General features: G+C 42.1%; 1 protein-coding gene and 1 pseudogene across 1 annotated transcript in view; both read right to left on the reverse strand.

Moving 5' to 3' along the window:
• The window catches only part of efna3b (ephrin-A3b), a 194,234-nt gene that overhangs the window by 133,449 nt on the left and 40,180 nt on the right, over nucleotides 1-20,605 (reverse strand). The window lies entirely within an intron of this gene.
• On the reverse strand, nucleotides 7,813-7,932 carry LOC148372876 (U2 spliceosomal RNA; annotated as a pseudogene).

Genomic DNA, 20,605 nt, shown 5'->3' on the forward strand with positions numbered 1-20,605 from the left:
AGGTTGTACGGCCTACAAACGTCATTTGTTTTTACAACAATTCTTTCACAAGATTTTCATTTCTTTTTTTTCCTGGTATCTTTTCTCGCATAACATTTTTGGGGGCTTATTTAGTCGGTTGCACGATACAGAACTGTATTTAATCACATTTTTTTAGTGGAAGTACAATGTTGGCAACAAGATTGACTTGGTATAATTGAAAATTATTTGTATGCAACACAAACTTTTTCTTCTTTTTCCCTGTTTTTTTTCCATTTTTTTAATCCCTTTTAAAAAAGAATCATTGTGTTAATTTTTCCGAACTGTTGCTTTTTTCTTTTTGTTCTCTATTTACTTTGTTTCTTTTTCTTTTTTTTCTGGCTTTTTCTGATTTTTTCCTTCTTTTTTTCTCTTCCTTTTGTTTTTTTTTCTCAGCTTTAGACTACTTTTTCATTTTGGTATTTTATTCTTTTTTGTTCTATTCCCCCTTCCTTTAAGTCATTTTGTGCATCATTTTACATAGTATTTGGTCATATAGGGATGAAAGAAGCAAAAACAACCTGAAGAGCCGTTTAGGACCCAAAGAGCTGGTTCCTTTTAGTGAACCGAGCCGAAGAAGCCGGTTCCCAAAAAACTTTAAAAACTCACACACGCAGCTTAGAGGGAACACTGGTCGCGGGGGCCCATCCCAGCTATCTTCTGGCAGTGGGCAGGGGACACCCTGAACCGGTTTCCAGCCAGTTGCAGGGCAACACTGTGTTCGATGATTGATTAATCAGTGAACATCACTGACCAATATTGCAAAACATTGTGTGCGGCGGGAATCGAACCCGAGTAATGGCGGCAGGATACTTTAGCGAGAAATCACCAGTGGTACAGGTCACATACTATAAAGCCCATCCATCGATTATCTGCACCGCTTACCCTCAGTAGGGTCGCGGGGGTTCTGGAGCCCGTTCCAGCTATCTTTGGGCAGTGGGCATGTGACACCCTGAACTGGTTGTCAGCCAATCACAGGGCACACAGAGATAGACAACTCGCTCACTCATTCACACCTAGGGACAATTTGGACTGACCAAATAACCTGACATGCATGTTTTTGGAATATTGGAGGAAACCAAAGTAGCCACGCAGGCACGGGGAGAATATGCAAACTCCACACAGGAAGGCTGGTAGCTGGATTTGAACCTATGACCTCAGAACTGACATACATGTTTTTGGAATGTTTTTTGGATTACTCCAATACCATGCTAATAAAAGACAAAATAAACTAAATATGAATAAAATGATGACACACAAGACGTGGTAAGCTTTCTCTCCTGGCTTTGATCGCTTTGATCTCCGGCAAAACGAACATAAAATGCGACAGAAACAAAATGAAAATAAATCCAAACAGCTTGCCGACATCATTTTTGCCGTTCCATGTATTCCGTTACTCCCCAAGCCTGCACAAAATTTTGTCATTTGATTCATATTTAGTTTCTTTTGTCTTTTATTAGCATATTTGGTATTGGAGTAATCGAAAAGTCATTGAAAGTAATCCTGTTAAAGTAACCTTACCCAACCCTGCATGTCTTGGGTCTCCTCTTCTTCACCAACAAATGTTAAAACATGGAGAAAACAATAATACTATATAAGCTCTTGTATGTATGTAGAGTAAAAATAGTGTGTTAATGAGACAAGTTCCAATGCCTTTTCATTTGTCATTTGTACCATCGGTGGTCCAGTGCTAAAGTGTTAGCACTCTAATCACCACTACTCAGGTTCAATTCCTGTGACCCTCATGACTGATCAATATTTGCATTCATGTATACCATAAGTGTATGAAGACCAACAAACACACACAATAGCTCTTACCGTAGCCTCAGTTTCATGCACCCTATAGTCTGATGCGCCCTATGCATTAAACATATAAGACCAAAATTATTATCATAACCCGGTGCACCTATATAGTTCTGAAAATAAGGTACTTTGAGTTCTACTTGTGCTCTTTTTTTGCCCCCCTGCAGGAACAACAGATAGATAGATAGTAGAATGTAGCGCTTATTCGTCTTGTCGCAGAGTCTTTGATTATCTCGGCCGAAGCTGTGGAAAAAATCCAACATTTGATGCTGAATCCACGCGCCGAGTGGGTGGATTTGGTGGTGGCATCATTTAATTGGGCCTTTAAAAACAAGAAAATGTTTCATGTCCACATACAGCTGGAGTCGAAGTCAGTGATAACAAACAAAAGGCTAGTGTAGCCAAATCCCGAGTTACATGATAAGACAATAATAATGAATATAGGTGTGCACATACAATAAAAATATTAATTAAGTCTTTTAAATATATTAAATCACACAAAAATATGTAATAATAAAATGAAAACATGATGCAAATCCAGGTTTTGCCAAACATTATGAAAATTCTAGCCACATTTAGGAGGGCGTGCACACTTATGCAACTCCATCATTTGTGTTATTTTAAATCCTGATATCTAAATATGTATGTGTAATATGTATGCTCGAAAAACGAATTCCTGTCACGGTTGCCGTGGCGCCCAACGGCGCGTTAACAGATTGGCTTTCCGTCTTTTTAAGCTCAGTGCGCTCGCTCTTACTTTGTCAGTCCGTCAACGAACCTCTGCCCCGCAAGACGTGGGTTCTGACTCTGTCCTGTTTTCTTGTTGGTATTTCCAGTACAGTATTGTTCCCGTTAATTGTTGTCCTGTTTAATATCTATTTCCAGTTCCGTTCCTGTCAATTTCTGTCCTGTTTTTTATTCTCTCCAGTTTTCGTTCCCGTCTTGTTTGTCCTGTTTATTTTCAATATCCTGTTTCATTATCAATCCTGTCTGTCTGTCCTGTCCAATATCGACCCCATCTGTCCAATATCGACTCCAGCAGTTGGTATCGATCTCGTCGGCCTCTGGCTTCCTGTCTTTCCACGCCAGACCGGCTGCCTAACGTGAATGACTCCTCATTTCCCGTAAAATAAAAGGCTTGTGTGAGAACGTCACGCGTTTGGGTCCTGATCCTGTTCTGTTTCTTGACAATTCCAGATACCCACCATTACAACGAAATGATACAATTCATAAATGACCGAATATCCTCGCATATAAGCCCACATCACATGTAAAAAGACCCCCTAAAACTGCTTTAAAATGGGCACTTTTTCCCCAGACAATCACCATTACAAAGTATTGATACCACTTGTAAAATACTATATATACTCACTAATAAGCCGACATTGCAAATAAGCAAACCCACTAAAACTGCTTTAGAATAGCACATACTAAAATAAAGGTGTACTCAACTTATTAATTAAACGTGACACCTATACAACAATAGGTAATGTAAAAGTGATTTTGTGGTTGTTTTGATTAACCAGTTGTTGGGGTTTGATACAATTCAACCTAATTTATGTTGGTAACATTAAAGTAAAGTTAAAAAAAAGACAAATATGGAGATACGCTTTTTTGGGAAATTCATATTTAAATAACAGGATTTAAAATAACCCAAATGATGGAGTTGCATAAGTGTGCACGCCCTCCTAAATGTGGCCAGAATTTGTTCAAAATCCACGCACTTGAGCTCACGTGCGATTTGCCGACAATAGATGCAACACTGATTAATGTCGCAGACCAGGAACGGAGACGGGACCCGATTGCGTTCGTTTTACTCAGCTTTATTTAAAATGAGGAAGGGAATTGCATCCACGATCCGGTGATCGTTAGTCATGTGTAGCAGGTAGCTGCGAAGGTAGTTGTTGAAAGCAAGAAGAATGGCCGGGGCGGAGGAGCAAGAACATAAACATAAACGGGTCCAGAAAAGAGGTCGGCAATGGGAATCAGACAGAACGCAGGGCAGGATAGACTCGGAGAGTCACAAAAGCTTGCTTAGTGGGTAGCATAGGTTCGCAGACGATCTGCCGAGTGTTTTCAGGAAGGCGGGGGTTTAAAAAGAGTCCAACAGCCAATCAGGGTCCGTGGCTGTTGGCGCCAACGGGGCAGACTCACGTGGGACGTATCAGTATCACCCCAAAATGAAGTTCAATGTTCTCGTAAGCAAGCCTGGCCACAGTTTCTCTGAAATATATTGTTATCGTTACGTGAAATATCACAATTTTTGCCCTTTTTTCAGACTTTTAACGTTTATTGACCCTTTGCATACATGTGTCCTAACCGCGTGACGACACCATGGCAGACGGCAATAAACCGTAGTCAACAGTGGGTGATTCCAGTAAACGGTTGACTGCAACAACACAAAAGTGATACTATCCAACGCCATCGGCAATGACTTGTCAAACAAATATTGTGCAGCTGATGAAGGAAGTGGCTCACCTTGCCGAAAAGCACAAAGAGCGCTATTTAGAGAAATTTAGAATCGACCCATACTTTCTCCCTCCTGACATATTTACACATCTAACCAAATCGTCCTGGCTTCAGTTCACACAATCTGTACCACTATATTGTGAATGGAGTATCCCCATACACCTGCGCTGATCTAGAAGCTTATAAAAGCCTGGATGCTTACCAGTTCTTATCGGTGTTGTGCCAAAAAAAATGCACTTCCGGTGTAAAATGTCCTACCTAACACAAACATTACGAAAATGGCTTTGTATCTAAATTGTTGGGTAATGTAATTTCCACCTTGTTTACAAATTGTCATGAACCTTGACGGAATCTCGGACCCAATTGCGTTTGTTTCAAAGGAATCTTTATTAGAAAGAACTGGCTTTGGAGGGCCGCGTCTGTCGGTCATCAGCCGCTTCGGACGGAATGGCAGTTCCGTGACAGGTAGGTGGAATCGGTACAGCTTAGCGGGCAGGTCGATGGCCAGGGCGGGAGAGCAGGTCGAAAACATGGAACGGAAACAGGTCAAAATCGGAAGGCAGGCAGGAATCAGGCAAGAGTAGTCTTTGGTACTTAGTAATTTGGCGAAACACACAGGAATATAGAAGTACGGTCTGACGTCCTTCTCTGGACGCTGACCGCTTAAGAGGAGAACGTCAGCCAATCAGAGAGCGCGCTCGATTGATATTTTGACAGTTAATTTCGGCGTGATAAGTTTAATGGTTGGCACATAACAGTTTTTGGGCGGGAGTACCTCAGGGGTTAAAGCGCTCGTCTTGGGAGGAAGAGGTCGCAGGGTCGATTCCTGGCTCCTCCGTGTTATATGTCGAAGTGTCCTTGGGCAAGACAGTGAATCACTAATGACCCTGATAAGCAGGTAGTTGCCTCGCATGGCTGACGCTGCTATCGGCGTGTGAGTGTGTGAATGTGTAAGTGTAAAGGACATTGTAAATTGCTTTGGGACTTGAAAAGCGCTACAAACATGCAGACCATCTTCAATACACGTTATATTTGGAAGATTACGGTTTCGAATCGCTGGTTAATCACAATAATAGCAGCTTGTTTGCAGAGTAAGAAACGGCACCGGTAAGCTAGTTAGCATTAGCTAACTTATGACTGGCGTGACTCGTGCCCACTTAACATAAAATTGCTCGGAAATAAGGAAACGTACCTTGCAAAAAATGATCGCTGGAATAATTTCAAAACAGATACGAAGATATGTTCGTTTTGCCGGAGATCAAAGAGATCAAAGCCAGGAGAGAAAGCTAACCACGTGTTGTGAGTCATCATTTTATTCATATTTAGTTTATTTTGTCTTTTATTAGCATATTTGGAATTGGAATAATCCAAAAGTAATTGAAAGTAATCCAGTTAAAGTAACCCTACCCAACCCTGTTTGTAACAATGACAATAAAGGTTTATTCTATTCTTCTATTCTATTCTATTCATTAACTGAGTTACTTTTTAAATGATGTAACTAGTAACTGTAAGTAGTTTTTGGGTAAAGCACCAAACACTGATTCTCACACACACACACACACCCACAAGTAGTAGTCATCATTTGATTAATATTTAGTTTATTTTGTCTTTTTTTAGCATATTTGGTATTGGAGTAATCCAAAAGTCATTGAAAGTAATCCAGTTAAAGTAACCGTACCCAACCCTGTTAATGAATGACTTATATTTCCTGTTGATGATAACTGGTTATTATTTGTTATTACAACATCCATGGCAGCCAGGTCATCCTGGAAGGGGGTTTACCTCATGTGCGGCCCTTTCTCAAGGTTTCTTCTAGAATAGAATAGAATAGAATACAATATGCCTTTATTGTCATTGTTACAACATGGGATGTGCTGTGACAACGAAATTGGACGACTCCAGTTCCACATTTACAGTGAGGATAAGGAAACAAAGAAACAAAGGAACAAAGAACTAACTGACTTTGTTGTAAGTAGGCTTTGTTTTCCTCATGTTGAGGTTTTTGAGTTTTTCCTTGCCCTCATGCAGGTTTTAGATCAGGGGATGGTGCCATAATAGTCTGTGCTTTGCAATAATCTGTGGTCTGTGCAGCCCTTTGAGACTACTTGTGATGAAGGGCGTCACAAATAAACATGAATTGACATGACAGCGACAACATTTTGCAAATGACTGTATTTAAAAAGACAATAACAATGCCGTTGCGAAAGCGCTCACGCCCTTTGTTCCGAATCCACCGATTTGAACTCACGTCGACATTGACATTCGAGGGTGTGTGAAAAAAATACAGCATCGCAATGAAACAAAGGCTGAAAATGATTAACGGTATGCTTAACTTTTAACGTCTAACCTGATTTGTGTGCGGGTGCTGCCTGAGTTTGCTACGGTGTAACTGCTAGGGGGGGGATCAACAATGTGCTCCCTTGAGAGAGGTAATGACAGCACTTGTCCTTGCATATACAGCACGAGCTCCCTGTGTGTGTGTGCGTGTGCACGCAGGGCGAATAAAAAAAGAAAATGAAACGAAAGGTTGAGGAGCAGTATTGCATATTTATGGCTGTAATACATGCGGGTAAAGTGTGTGGGTGTTGTGGTTGTGGCTGAGGGGGATTCACACACTCTCACACACACACACAAATATAAACTGTATATAAGTAATATGCGCATATTACGAATAGATTTGTGTTTGCTGCATAAACTCTTCCTTCCACACAAGACCTTCTATCCCACAGCATTCCCCTTCTCACATCTCTCCCCCCCTTCGCCACTATCTTTACCTTCCTTTCTCCGGGGAAGTGACACAGAATTCTTTTGAACCGGGGTGCATTCACGTCGACATCCCCCTACAAATCCCCCCTGAAACGCCTATATATCTTGCAAGCGCACACCCCGACTAGCTCGCTTTCCCCTACCCGGGCAGGCAAGTGCGGTCAAGACAAGCTCACACCCCCGGGGGCCAAGCTCGGACTTTAATTACACGGCAAAGAAAGACGCAAAATTCTCAATTATATATCGTCTTACTGGGGCAAAGACAGTGTTGTGAGTCTTGTGTTACTTTGGAACATCAGTGCACATGACCCCGATTTTAGCTAACATGCATTGGCTCCCTGTTAACTTAAGATGTGATTTTAAGGTTCTCTTAGTATTATACGAAATCATACATGGACTTGCTCCCTCATATCTTTCAGATCTGATTTCCCCCTATGTTCCGGTCTGAAGCCTTCGTTCTGAGAGCACCGGTCTTCTGGTGATCCCAAGAGCCAAGAAGTGTTCCGCTGGTTCGAGAGCGTTCTCCATCCGGGCACCGGTGCTGTGGAATGCTCTTCCCCCTGAGATCCGATCTGCAACTTCAGTGGAAATGGGGTTTTGGGGTTTTTAAGGGTTATTGTTCTATCTTCGTTATTCATTATCCATTATCCGTTATCGGTCAGTTCATAATACGCTACAAAGCCTAGGAGCCGGGACACTTAATCTCAGTCAAAAGGCCAAGCTAAGGTCCTAGCCCTAAAGCCTTGCTGCAATCATTGCGAATGCACCGTTCCCGGAGGTACTGCAATACCGGGCCGATGCATGGAGTGGACAGAGCAAGCTCTTATTCCATCTCCGGATTGCAAAAATCAAAGATCATGGCAAAGGCCAAGCTAAGGACTGACATAGCATCAAAGCCAAAGTCAAATAACCTTTACACCCTGTTATATCGAATGCACAAGGGAAAATACGACAATTTGTACGGGAAATGTTTAAATGTAAGCTTAAAACTCACTTCTACTCTTTATACAAAATACTGCATGGACTTGCTCCCTCATATCTTTGTCGTGATTGCCTAAGTGAAGTTACCTGGGGTGATCGTTTGACGCGCTGGAGCGCACTTCCTGATTGGCTGACGTTCTCCACCTAAGCGGTCTGCGTCCAGAGATGGACGTCCGGGTATACTCTTTGTATTCCTGAGTGTTTCTCCAGACTACAAGGTACCCACGACTCCTCTTGCCTGATTCATGCCTGCCTTCCGTTTTTGACCTGTTTCCTTTCCACGTTTTGCGACCTACTCTCCCGTTCCGGCATCGACTTACCCGCTAAGCTGCATCTTCCGTCTACCCGTCACAGAGCTGTCATTCTGCCCGAAGAGGCTGATGACCAACAAGCGCCGACGTCCCAAGCCAGCTCCAACAACTCTTTCAAATAAAAGCACTTTTGAAACTAACGCTATTGGATCCGAGAGTCCGTTCTGGTTCATGACAATCTTTCACATTTAATTTCCCCCTAAGTTTCGGTCCGGAGCCTTCGCTGGTCTACTAGAGATCCCAAGAGCCAAGAAGAGACAAACACAAAACAATTCAAGTATTGAAAACTATTTTGGAGCAGTTAATTGAGAGAGTAGAAAAATAATCCATTTGTGTATTAAACACATGTATGTATTTGTCAATTTGCCAATTTATTTTAACCAAGAAAAGAAAGTTTGATCACATTACTCCGATTTTAGCTAACCTGCATTGGCTCCCTGTTAGCTTAAGATGTTCCGGTCCGGAACCTTCGCTCTGAAAATGCTGGTCTGCTCGTGATCTCAAGAGCCAAGAAGAGATCCGCAGGTTCGAGAGTGTTCTCCTTTCGGGCCCCTGTGCCGTGGAATGCTCTTCCCCCTGAGATTCGATCTGCAACCTCAGTGGAACTGTTTAAATCTAAGCCTAAAACACACTTCTATTGTATAGCATATGAATAACCTATATTTTTATGTTGACAATATCTGTGTATTATTTGCCCTCATGCAGGTTCTAATGCTGACAAATTAGCACATAAGGTTAGAGACATTAACAGCTAAAGCTATCAGTAAGCGTTAGAGGACGAGTCAGGGAAGCTAGGTGCTAATGGTAATGTCTATGATGCTAGTCACTAATGCTAGGAGCCAAACCCAGTCGTTAATACGGCTAGCGTCTGTGCAAAAGAAATGTGTGCTGAATCAAAGCTTGTGACTATAGAAAACTGAACATATCATCCAGCTCAGATCTAACCACGTTTTTAAAGCCTGAATAAACACTATTGGTCAAAATGGCTGCATGCAGCTTTTTCAATATCTGTTTATTATTTGTTATTGCAACAGTCATTGCAACCTGGTCATCCTGGAAGGGGGATGACCTCATGTGCAGTCCCTTACCAAGGTTTCTTCATTTTCCTCATGTTGAGGTTTTTGAGTTTTTCCTTGCCCTCGTGTAGGTTTTAGATCAGGGGGTGGTGCAATAATTGTCTGTGCTTTGCAATAATCTCTAGTCTGTGCAACCCTTTGAGACTCTTTGTGATTAAGGGCGACAGAAATAAACATGACTTGACTTGACTTGGAAAGCGTTCCTGGAACGCAATTACTTTTCTCAAAAGAACGAGTAAAGTGTTATTGATAAAATGTTGTAACTGGTTTTGTTTATTTGAAAAGGGACAATTATGCTCCATAAACTCATGTCACATACTATAACACTTTAGCCAAGGCTAATGTCTGTCCCCAGAAGGGCTTTTACAGAAAAAAAACACAAATAAAATACACAATATTATAAAACAGGACAATTGCAGAGGCTGCAGGTGGTCACATATATGACCTCTGATGAAAAAGTCTTTAAGTTTATGTTTAAAAATGACCCAGTTTGAATCTTCCTTTAGCTTAGTGGGTAAACAGTTCCAGGATTTAATGCCTTGTACAGTAAAAGTTGTACAGGTTGTTTCAATCTGGTGCTTTACTCCACTCATTTTTTTAAGGCAGATTGTGGATTCTAATGTCTTCTAATCTATGGCGGTTATCCTTTTGCTCAAGATTGACATACAATCATTAATCCATCCAACACAACGCTGATAACTAGTGAGGGTGGGCTGTTTGTACTGTATATACCTACAAAATCCAACTACAGTTATGGTGGGGGCATCTCGTAATTTATCCCTACTGATATTCTGATATTCTCCCTACTGTTTATGCTCAACTGCAAGCTGTATTTACAACTATAAAATGAAATACTGAAATCCGGATGTTAGTCTATGTGCATGTATTAGCTTGTGTGTCACCAGTAGCGAAAGGTAGGCCGTATGTGGGGAAGAGGGTGTGGTTTATACAGGAACAATAAAATTAATAGGGTGAATGTGTCACAATCACCCGGATCGGGAACACCTCTGCTCAGGATTTGGCGCCAACAGCCAGGACAGCTGATTGGCGCACCCTGTCCATTTAAATCCTCAGCTTCCGGAAACATGCTGTCTGATTGTACTATGCTACCTGTTGCCATCTGCTCAGAAAGCCCGTACCTCTGACTTATCGCCTGCCTCCTGTTTTCTTCTACTTGATCTCCGTTGCCGACCCGTTTCCGAAATTGCCTACGACCTGCCCTGCCCGTCTGACTCCTGATCACTCTTCCGAACACGACGACACCCTTCTTCTCCAGCCCCGACCAACAACACGACGATTACGCCTGTCCACTACCATTCCCGCAAATTACAGTAAGAGTGCTGAAATGTGTTTTTTTTTTATTTGTAAAATTATTTTTGCAATGATTTTGTATAGTAATAGGAGAACATTAAAATCGCATCTTACGCTAACAGGTAGCCAATGCAGGTTAGCAGAAATTGGGGTGATGTGATCGTACTTTTTTGTCCTAGATTGGGCGGCAGTAGCTCAGGCGGTAGAGCGCTCGTCTTGGGGCCAAGGGATCCCAGTTCGTATCCCGGCTCGTCCGTGTTACATGTCGAAGTGTCCTTGGGTAAGACACTGAACCCCTAATACCCCCAATAAGCAGGTTAGCGCCTTACATGTGGAGCACATTGTAAAGCGCTTTGGGAAGTCATTGACTTGAAAAGCGCTATATAAATGCAGATCATCATTCATTCATTCATTCAATACACCACGCCTGTAGAAAAAAATAAAACGTCTCAGACAGTACCCAGAAATGAAGGAGATCTTTGATTGGTTTGAAACCCATTGACAAAAATTAATATGGACTGTCTCGACTGTGTTAGTTTCCAGGCTTTCAAGATTACACGAACCAAGAAATATGAAAGGTTTGTCGCTTTCACAGGTTGATGAACTGTACACATGATATTATATTTATTGCATTTTTTGGCCTTTTGTAAGCAGTTTTAGGAGGTCGGATTCTAGGTGAGTATACAGTACTTACTGTATTGTGGTTTTCATCGTATTTGTGTTCTGCATTCCCCCCTTTTGGAACTTGTGTGCGCGTTGCATTCTGAGTCGTACTCAAACGTAAGACAGCTTGGAGAACCTACAACCGTACAAACCCTTAACTGTAACTAATGGCTTTTTTATCAGTAACGCACCCAACACTGGGCAAAGCTCGGCAAGTCTCCACCCCGGGAAGCAGAGGGTGTTGGCCCAATCGTTTCCACCTTTTGCATCCACAGCTACTGACATTTACGCAGAGAATAAATCATTTTTAAGCAGACTTGTGAAACACATCAATTTCAAGCATTTACAAGCACTTCACCCAAAATTCAAGCGCTTTTTAATCCTTGAAACTGTCATGACTACTGATTCAGGGCACCTGCGGCTTCCCCGTTGGCGCCAACAGCCCTGGTCGCTGATTGGCTCCTTGCCAGTTTTCAAACCCCCCGGCTCCCTATTACCGGTGTCAGACTGTTTGCGAAAATATGCTCCCAGCTAGGCAAGCTCATACCTTCCAACATTTTCCTGCCCTGTTTTCTCCTGCATGATACCTGTTGCCGACCTGTTTCTGCCCTGATCTGCCATCCCGACCACCGACCTGTTTTGTCCTGTTTCTGCCTGATACCTGTTGCCGACCTCTTTTCTGAACTCGATGCCGCCCTTGCTCCCCTGTCCCGGCTAGTGACCAGTATCTCTGCTGCCTACGATTATCCTCGCTCGACACGGCACTTCCAACCACCTGCTACCTGTGTCCATCGATCATCGGATCGTGAAAGCAAGCACTGCTCTCTCTCTCTCTCTTTATCAATAAAACGGAGTAAACGAACGCTACTGGGTCCTGTCTCCGTTTCTGGCTTGTGACAGATACATTAATATTCAAGAATTTTCAAAGATTTCAAGCATTTGTACAAACCCTGAACTGTAACTTATCGCTTTTTTATCAGTAACGCACCTAACACTGGACAAAGATCGGCGAGTCTCCACTCCTGGAAGCAGGGAACGCGTGGGTTTTTGCATTTAGGTCCAATCGTTCCCCCCTTTTGCATCAACAGCTACTGACATTTACAGATTCAGATTCAGATTCAGATATCCTTTGTTGTCATTCTTGTACACGTGTATACAGAGCGAAAGAACGACGTTCCTCGAATGTACAGATATAAATAAAATGTTGTATTGAGTTGGAGTATCGAAGTACTAATATTACAGTGGAATCTCGGTTTTCGAACGACTCTCAGTTCCAACAAATCGAAGTCCGAACAAAAAAGTCGAGAAATTCTTGCTTCGTTGTTCGAACAAAAATCGGAGTTCGAACGCCGGGGTGGATGTTTCACATCACATTTTATTTACTCCTTTTAATTTTCTCAGGTGCAATTGCACCTCCAATACACTAGGGGACGTCCAAGATTAAACAAATGTGTAGCAAATGGGCCGAGTTACAGAATTTCCCCACACCGATGAAGCTGCAAATGCAGCCACCAGAGTCATCATGACTTTAATGACACTGTCATGAACCAATTCCGAAAAGTGCTAAAAAGAAGGCTGAAGCAAATGTCATTGGATAGATATTTTAAGAGAAAAGAACATCCTGTAGCCAGTCATCCGTAGCAAAGAGATTTGAACGTGTGAGCACCCCTAAGACAGAAGAGCACCCCGAAGTTTTTATGGAAGGGGACTCTCCTTCCAAAAAATAATTTTCGTCCCTCCTCCATCCCTCTCACCGTCCATCTGCGCCTTCTGCTGACCACCACAAAGGTAAAAATTGTATTCATACTTCTTTTATTTATCCTTATTTTATTTGTATATGTTCATGCTAGCGTAATCTTTCGTACGGAAGATTACGCTAACGCAAACGTACAATTAGCCTGGGTTCATTTATGTTATTTGTGTCTTAAAGGTAAACAAGGGTAAACATTCCGGGTGTTGGAACGGATTAAAACGATTTACATGATTTGTAATGGGAAAAATTATTTCTGTGTTCGAACAAATCGCTTTTCGAACAGGGTTCTGGAACGGATTATGGTCGAGAACCGAAGTTCCACTGTATACTTGTTAGGCGGGACGGAAGGAAAACTGAGATCACTTTCACTCGTTTCTTGGTTTTTATTGGAAGGAAGGAATGACAAGGCGTGATTCTTCGATCCGTTGTTTGACGGATTGTCGAGGCTTGACAGGCGGGTGAAGGCTTGGCGGGAATGGTCGTGGACAGTCGTGTTGTTGGTTGGGGCTGGAGAAGAAGGGCATCGTCGTGTTCGGAAGCGAGATCAGGAGTCAGGCGGGCAGGGCAGGTCGAAGGCAAATTCGGAAACGGGTCGGCAACGGAGATCAGGTAGAAAAACAGGAGGCAGGCAAAGAGTCGGAGGTACGGGCTTTCTGAGCAGATGGCAACAGATCGCATGGTACAATCGGACAAGGTGTTTCCGCAAGCTGGGGATTTGAATGTACAGGGTGCGCCAATCAGCTGTCCTGGCTGTTGGCGCCAAATCCTGAGCACAGGTGTTCCCGATCCGGGTGATTGTGACAATACTAATTAATTATAGCTATGTATAGTATTATACAGTAGTGCAAAGAGTGCAAGAGGAGCAGCTAACCAGAGAATAATTCATTTTTAAGCAGACTTGTGGTGAAACACAACAATTTGAAGCATTTACAAGCACTTCACCCAAAAATCAAGCGCTTTTCAGTCCTTGAAACCTTCAAATTCAAGATTTCAAGCATTTGTACACACCCTGAACTGTAACTAATCGATTTTTTTATCAGTAACGCACCTAACACTGGGCAAAGATCGGCAAGTCTCCACTCCTGGAAGCAGGGAACGCGTGGGTGTTTGCACTTGGGTCCAATCGTTTCCCCCTTTTGCATCCACAGCTACTGACATTTACGCAGAGAATAATTCATTTTAAGCAAACACAACAATTTCAAGCATTTACAAGCACTTCACCCAAAATTCAAGCGCTTTTCAATCCTTGAAACTGTCATGACTACTGATTCGGGGCACCTGCGGCTTCCCCGTTGGCGCCAACAGCCCTGGTCGCTGATTGGCTCCTTGCCAGTTTTCAAACCCCCCAGCTCCCCATTACCGGTGTCAGACCGTTTGCGAAAATATGCTCCCAGCTAGGCAAGCTCATACCTTCCGACATTTTCCTGCCCTGTTTTCGCCTGCGTGATACCTGTTGCCGACCTGTTTCTGGAAGCATTTACAAGCACTTCACCCAAAATCCGAGCGCTTTTCATTCCTTGAAACATTAAAAATCAAGAATTGTCAAAGATTTCGAGCATTCGTACAAACCCTGAACTGTAACTAATCGATTTTTTTATCAGTAACGCACCTAACACTGGGCAAAGATCGGCAAGTCTCCACTCCTGGAAGCAGGGAACGCGTGGGTGTTTGCACTTGGGTCCAATCGTTTCCCCCTTTTGCATCCACAGCTACTGACATTTACGCAGAGAATAATTCATTTTAAGCAAACACAACAATTTCAAGCATTTACAAGCACTTCACCCAAAATTCAAGCGCTTTTCAATCCTTGAAACTGTCATGACTACTGATTCGGGGCACCTGCGGCTTCCCCGTTGGCGCCAACAGCCCTGGTCGCTGATTGGCTCCTTGCCAGTTTTCAAACCCCCCAGCTCCCCATTACCGGTGTCAGACCGTTTGCGAAAATATGCTCCCAGCTAGGCAAGCTCATACCTTCCGACATTTTCCTGCCCTGTTTTCGCCTGCGTGATACCTGTTGCCGACCTGTTTCTGGAAGCATTTACAAGCACTTCACCCAAAATCCGAGCGCTTTTCATTCCTTGAAACATTAAAAATCAAGAATTGTCAAAGATTTCGAGCATTCGTACAAACCCTGAACTGTAACTAATCGATTTTTCTATCTGTAACGCATCTAACACTGGGCAAAGATCGGCGAGTCTCCACTCCTGGAAGCAGGGAACGCGTGGGTGTTTGCACTTGGGTCCAATCGTTTCCCCCTCTTGCATCCACAGCTGCTGACATTTACACAGGGAAGAAATCCAAACCAAATGATACGACGAGGTGCTTGCTCGGACCCACGTGTGGACAAAGGCAGCTGGCTTTGCAGGTGTGCATGGGTTGGGGAGACCCAGTAGAGGAGAGCCAATGATGATTTATATGATGATATACATCTGTAGCAATGTGATTTGCATCCCAGGCAATGTTGCATATCAATGGACCGGGGGAAGCGTTTCATGGCGGTAATGTTGTTTCGGCTCGGTTATTTCACAGGAGTGAGACCTTATTTATTCACAAGCCATCTACGGCGAAATATATTATTTTAAGTTAGGGAGCTGCTATGGAGATGCGCGCGCCCATTATGGATTTTGAATAGATCGTTTTTCTTTCCGTCATCAATCATAGAAATGAACTCAGGTTGGAGAAGAGATCAATCTTTGAGTTTCAGACAGGAGTGATTCAAAGGAATGAAGTATAAGTAATTGTCCAATACTTTGATGATAAAAATATGATCTTAAAGCAGGGGTCACCAAACTACGGAGCACGGCTGGTATCAGGTACGCCAATATTTTGGATCTGGCCCATGGGACAATGCTGAGAGAAGCATAGGAAAACAAATGGGATGCTTCCAGTAAACAATGACCTGCACTTTATGTCCACTGGATGTCGCTAAAGCCTACAATGAAGCCCTTCTGAAGTAGGCCTTATGCTTTTTTTTAGGCAAATATTGAAATTTGGTGCTTAAAAATGATATAATGCTTTGATATTACTCCTAATTAACGTTTTTTTTCATGTAAGTCAAAGTAATTATTTGTATAATTTGTGTGTTTCAAAACAATCAGATGAAATGGTCAATTTATAAAAAGAAATGGACGATGAAACATAACCTGTGCAGCTACATGCAAATAAGAGAAAATACATTGGCTATTTTCCTCAAGGTTTCTTCATTTTCCTCATGTTGAGGTTTTTTTTCTATTTTCCTCATGTATTGCCGAGATATCGGATTTAAGACTTTCTATCAAAATATACCAAAAGTTAAATACATTAATCAGCTGTTTTTTTTCTCCTGTGGAATATATTTAAAACCAAAACAGCCTGTGACTAGAAACGTTTTCTGACCACTTTTTTATTAAAGTGACATTGTGTGTTATTCAGCGCCTTCTAATTTTCCTCTCAATTTTGTCATTTTATTATTTTATTCAAAAAATAATTTGATTATTTTGCTCTTTTAAATTGATTATTTTAATTTGAGTGTTTTCTTTTTCTTGTCTTTTTTCCACAGATTATATAAAATCTGATCATAGAGTTTGGAGTGATGACTCCCCATTTCTCGGCTAAGCATTTGCGTGCTCCATTGCATCATTCTGTCTGTTTACAAAGTGTGCATCAATTGACTTTCAAGGAACATGAACTTACACTACATATGGATGGATACAACTGTGGCATCCACAATTTTTCGACTGTAGCATTATCACGAGGAGGCAGAAAACAAAACCGAAATGCCCGGGAGAAATCAACCAATACACATAAATCTCTGAGTGTGCGTTTTATCATTCGTCTCTGGACTGCAAGTCCCACAGTGCTTTGCAGCATCAACAGGGAAACTGCACATGTGTAGTAATAAGCACAAGTAAACAGATTTCATGTACAAATTTCTACTTTCTTAAAGTTTACTTAAAGGGACACTGTGCAATAATTGACCGCTTAATGTTGCCGTATTATGTAGTGCAACTGAAAACGAATGCTTCAAAACCCAAGAAAGAATACAAAATACAGAAACTTAAAGTGACCAAGGCACATGATTTTTTTTGTGTTATTTTTGCCCTGTCCGTCACAAGGTTTTTTGTTTTGGGGGGTGTTCAAAGCAATTTCTTCTACTTCCAAATGTCAAGAACCCAAATGCGTGACGTTTCTTACACAAGCTTTTATTTTACAGGGTGATTCAGCGATTATTGGGCGGAAGACGTAAGGCAGAAGTCTGGCGTGGAATGACAGGAAGCCAGAGGCCGACGAGATCGATACCAATTGCACGAGCAGATATCGGACAGGCGGGGTCGATACCTGACAGGACGGGACAGACAAGATTGATATCAAAACTGGATATCGAAATTAAAAAGGACAAACTAGACGGGAACGATACCGGACAGGAAACACAAGCAGGAAACCGGACAGAGTCAAAACCCACGACTTGCGGGTACAGAGATTCGTTGACGGACTGAAAAAGGGTGAGTGAGAGCACTGAGCTTAAATAGGGCGGAAGCCAATCAGTCAACGAGCCGCAGCTGGCGCTAAACGGGAGGGGCAAAATGGGCGCCATGGGCAACCGTGACTCCAAATGATTGTTGGTATTAATTTAAGAATGTATAAAAACATATTTAATAATGGAATGCATCCCCCAAATAATGAATACCGTATTTTCCGCACTATAAGGCGCACCGGGTTATAGGGCGCACCCCGAAAAAATAGTTTTTGGTCCTATATTTGACATACATAAGACGCACCGGATTATAAGGCGCTACAATGGGAACGTCGACAAAACAGTCAGATAGTTCAGTCAAACTTATTACCACCTTAACATTCCCAAAGCTTGCAAAGACGCAAATACGTGTCGAGAACACGTGCGGATGCGGTGTCCGTACAATGTCACTCAAATGCATCGTTCCATCATTCGGATGGTTAAAGTCTTGGGATTCAAGAAATGCCAACCATTCCTTAGTATCTATTTTCTTTTTCGCTTGCAACTTTACTGTGCATATGACAATAAACACTTGGAATTGAGTTTAATTTAAAAATAGACACTCCATTCCATCCATTATCTGCACCGCTTGTCACAGAAACATCGAGTTCAGTCTGAAACAAGATACAGGGAAAATATATAGCCAGAGTAGCTCACCGAAGTCGTTGTGTTCAATAATAATGTGCAGCCATGGTCCTCTTATATCCGTGAGTTTAGTAAATCCAGGAGAATAAAATATTTACAAATACAGAATAGTAAAAAATGCTTTCTGTATGCCGTCAACCACGTGCTATACACATTCATCTTTTTCGGCCAATTGCAGGCTTTGTTTTGCCGCTTCAGCCTATGCCAGCCTGTAAATGATAAAAAGGATCCGCCCCTTGACCTCCGAATAACTTTAGCCAATGATGATCGATTCAACTGATGATTGACACATCTTTTTCGGCCAATTGCAGGCTTTGTTTTGCCGCTTAAGCCTATGCCAGCCTGTAAATGATAAAAAGGATCCGCCCCTTGACATCCGAATAACTTTAGCCAATAATGATCGATTCAAATGATGATTGACACATTAGTTAGCCAATGAAACGCCGGTAAATAAATCCCAGCATACACCGCGTACTACTTGGCGTTCGGGGGAAAATCTAGTCGGCGGCTGCAAGTTAGTTGGAAGACTTTGCGACTTAATATTGATCCATAAATAAGGCGCACTGTATTACAAGGCGCATGGTCAGCTTTTGAAAAAAAATAAAGGCTTTTAAGTGCGCCTTATAGTGCGGAAAATACGGTACAATTATTCAAATTGTTTTAATCAACAAAGTAATGGAAGATTGTATGAAACAATCGAGAGAATTGTTGAGAAAAGAGTTGTTGAAGAGACAAATGACAGTATGTGTCGTTTTGTTCTGAATACGCTGTAAAATACACACACAAAAATAAAAAAAACGAAAATGCAACAAAGCGTGACTTTAACCCCCCCTGGAGGTACAATAATTAGTATAATATAAAAAAGTGAAAAAAAAAATCCAATAATAAAAACATCAATTTGCTCTAAGTAAGTTAATTTCCGCAGAGTCCAACAAACTCCCACGTGTGCAAATTCCAAAGTTTTGTCAAACCTCAGCTGGATTTATCGATTCCAGGACTGGAAGCCGAAAAACTTTAATCCCTCATAGAGGAAACACACTCTCGCACACGGATGAGAGACTTGAGAGTCGTGCGATGGAGAAAGAGGAGAGAGCGATGCAGAGAAGCCAACAATAGGGCCGTAAAGGAAGAGGAGTGTGTGTCTTTTTGTGTTTGTGTGTGTGTCTGTGTAGAATTTCAGTGAATTCAGCACTAAAACTAAGCCAAGACAATGACGCAGCATGCACATGGCCAAGATGCAATCTAGTCAACTAAGCTGATTTTAGAGCTTGTCCATTTATTACCAAAAGTAACATCTGTTGCTCTATAGCGGGGCGGCAGTAGCTCAGGAGGTAGAGCGCTCGTCTTGGGATCAAGAGATCGCAGTTCGAATCCCGGCTCCTCCGTGTTACATGTCGAAGTGTCCTTGGGTAAGACACTGAACCCCTAATACCCCCAATAAGCAGGTTAGCGCCTTACATGGCTGCACGGCCGCTATTGGGAAATGTGAAGCACATTGTAAAGCGCTTTGGGAAGTCATTGACTTGAAAAGCGCTATATAAATGCAGATCATTTCATTTCATTTCATATAGAAGCAGAAAAAAAATCATTTTTTCCCCCATTTTTGGCCCGCTAGCATCTCCTCTCACATAAATAAATCAACCTTACCCATTATTTGATTGGCAGAGAAAGCAATACATAACTCTAGTACATTGTTTTACCTCAATTTATAAATGAAGTCTATGCGCAGCTCCTTATTGAATAAAAGCATCAATAGACCGGTCCATTGTATACAGGGTTGGGTAGGGTTACTTTGACTTGATTACTTTCAATTACTTTTGGATTACTCCAATACCAAATATGCTAATAAAACACAAAAGAAACTAAATATGAAAAAAATGATGACTCACAACACGTGGTTAGCTTTCTCCCCTGGCTTTGATCTCTTTGATCTCCGGCAAAACTAACATAAAATGTGACAGAAACAAAATGAAAATAAATCCAGCTTGCCAACATCATTTTTGCCGTTCCATGTATTCCGTTACTCCCCAAGCCTGCACAAAATTCTGTAATTTTAAAGGCATCAGGAAGCCGGCATTTCACACACGAGTGGATTTATTCCTAACACACAAATCTAATACAAAGAACTGGGTCTCGGGTCCCTCTTAATACAATCTTGTGCGTCTCTGTTCCCACCAGCAGGCGCACCTCCATCCGAGTAGCCCAGCATTAATTTGTACTATACAATATGCAAATAGCACAGCAAAAAACGACCTAGCATAATTCTATTGGCTTTGTGTATACTGCAGTTATCCTTAGCTCGCTCTGATTGGTCTTG

Source organism: Urocampus carinirostris, chromosome 2 (assembly GCF_059441175.1).
Source record: "Urocampus carinirostris isolate Australia breed hairy pipefish chromosome 2, RoL_Ucar_1.0, whole genome shotgun sequence".
Lineage (NCBI taxonomy): Eukaryota > Metazoa > Chordata > Actinopteri > Syngnathiformes > Syngnathidae > Urocampus > Urocampus carinirostris.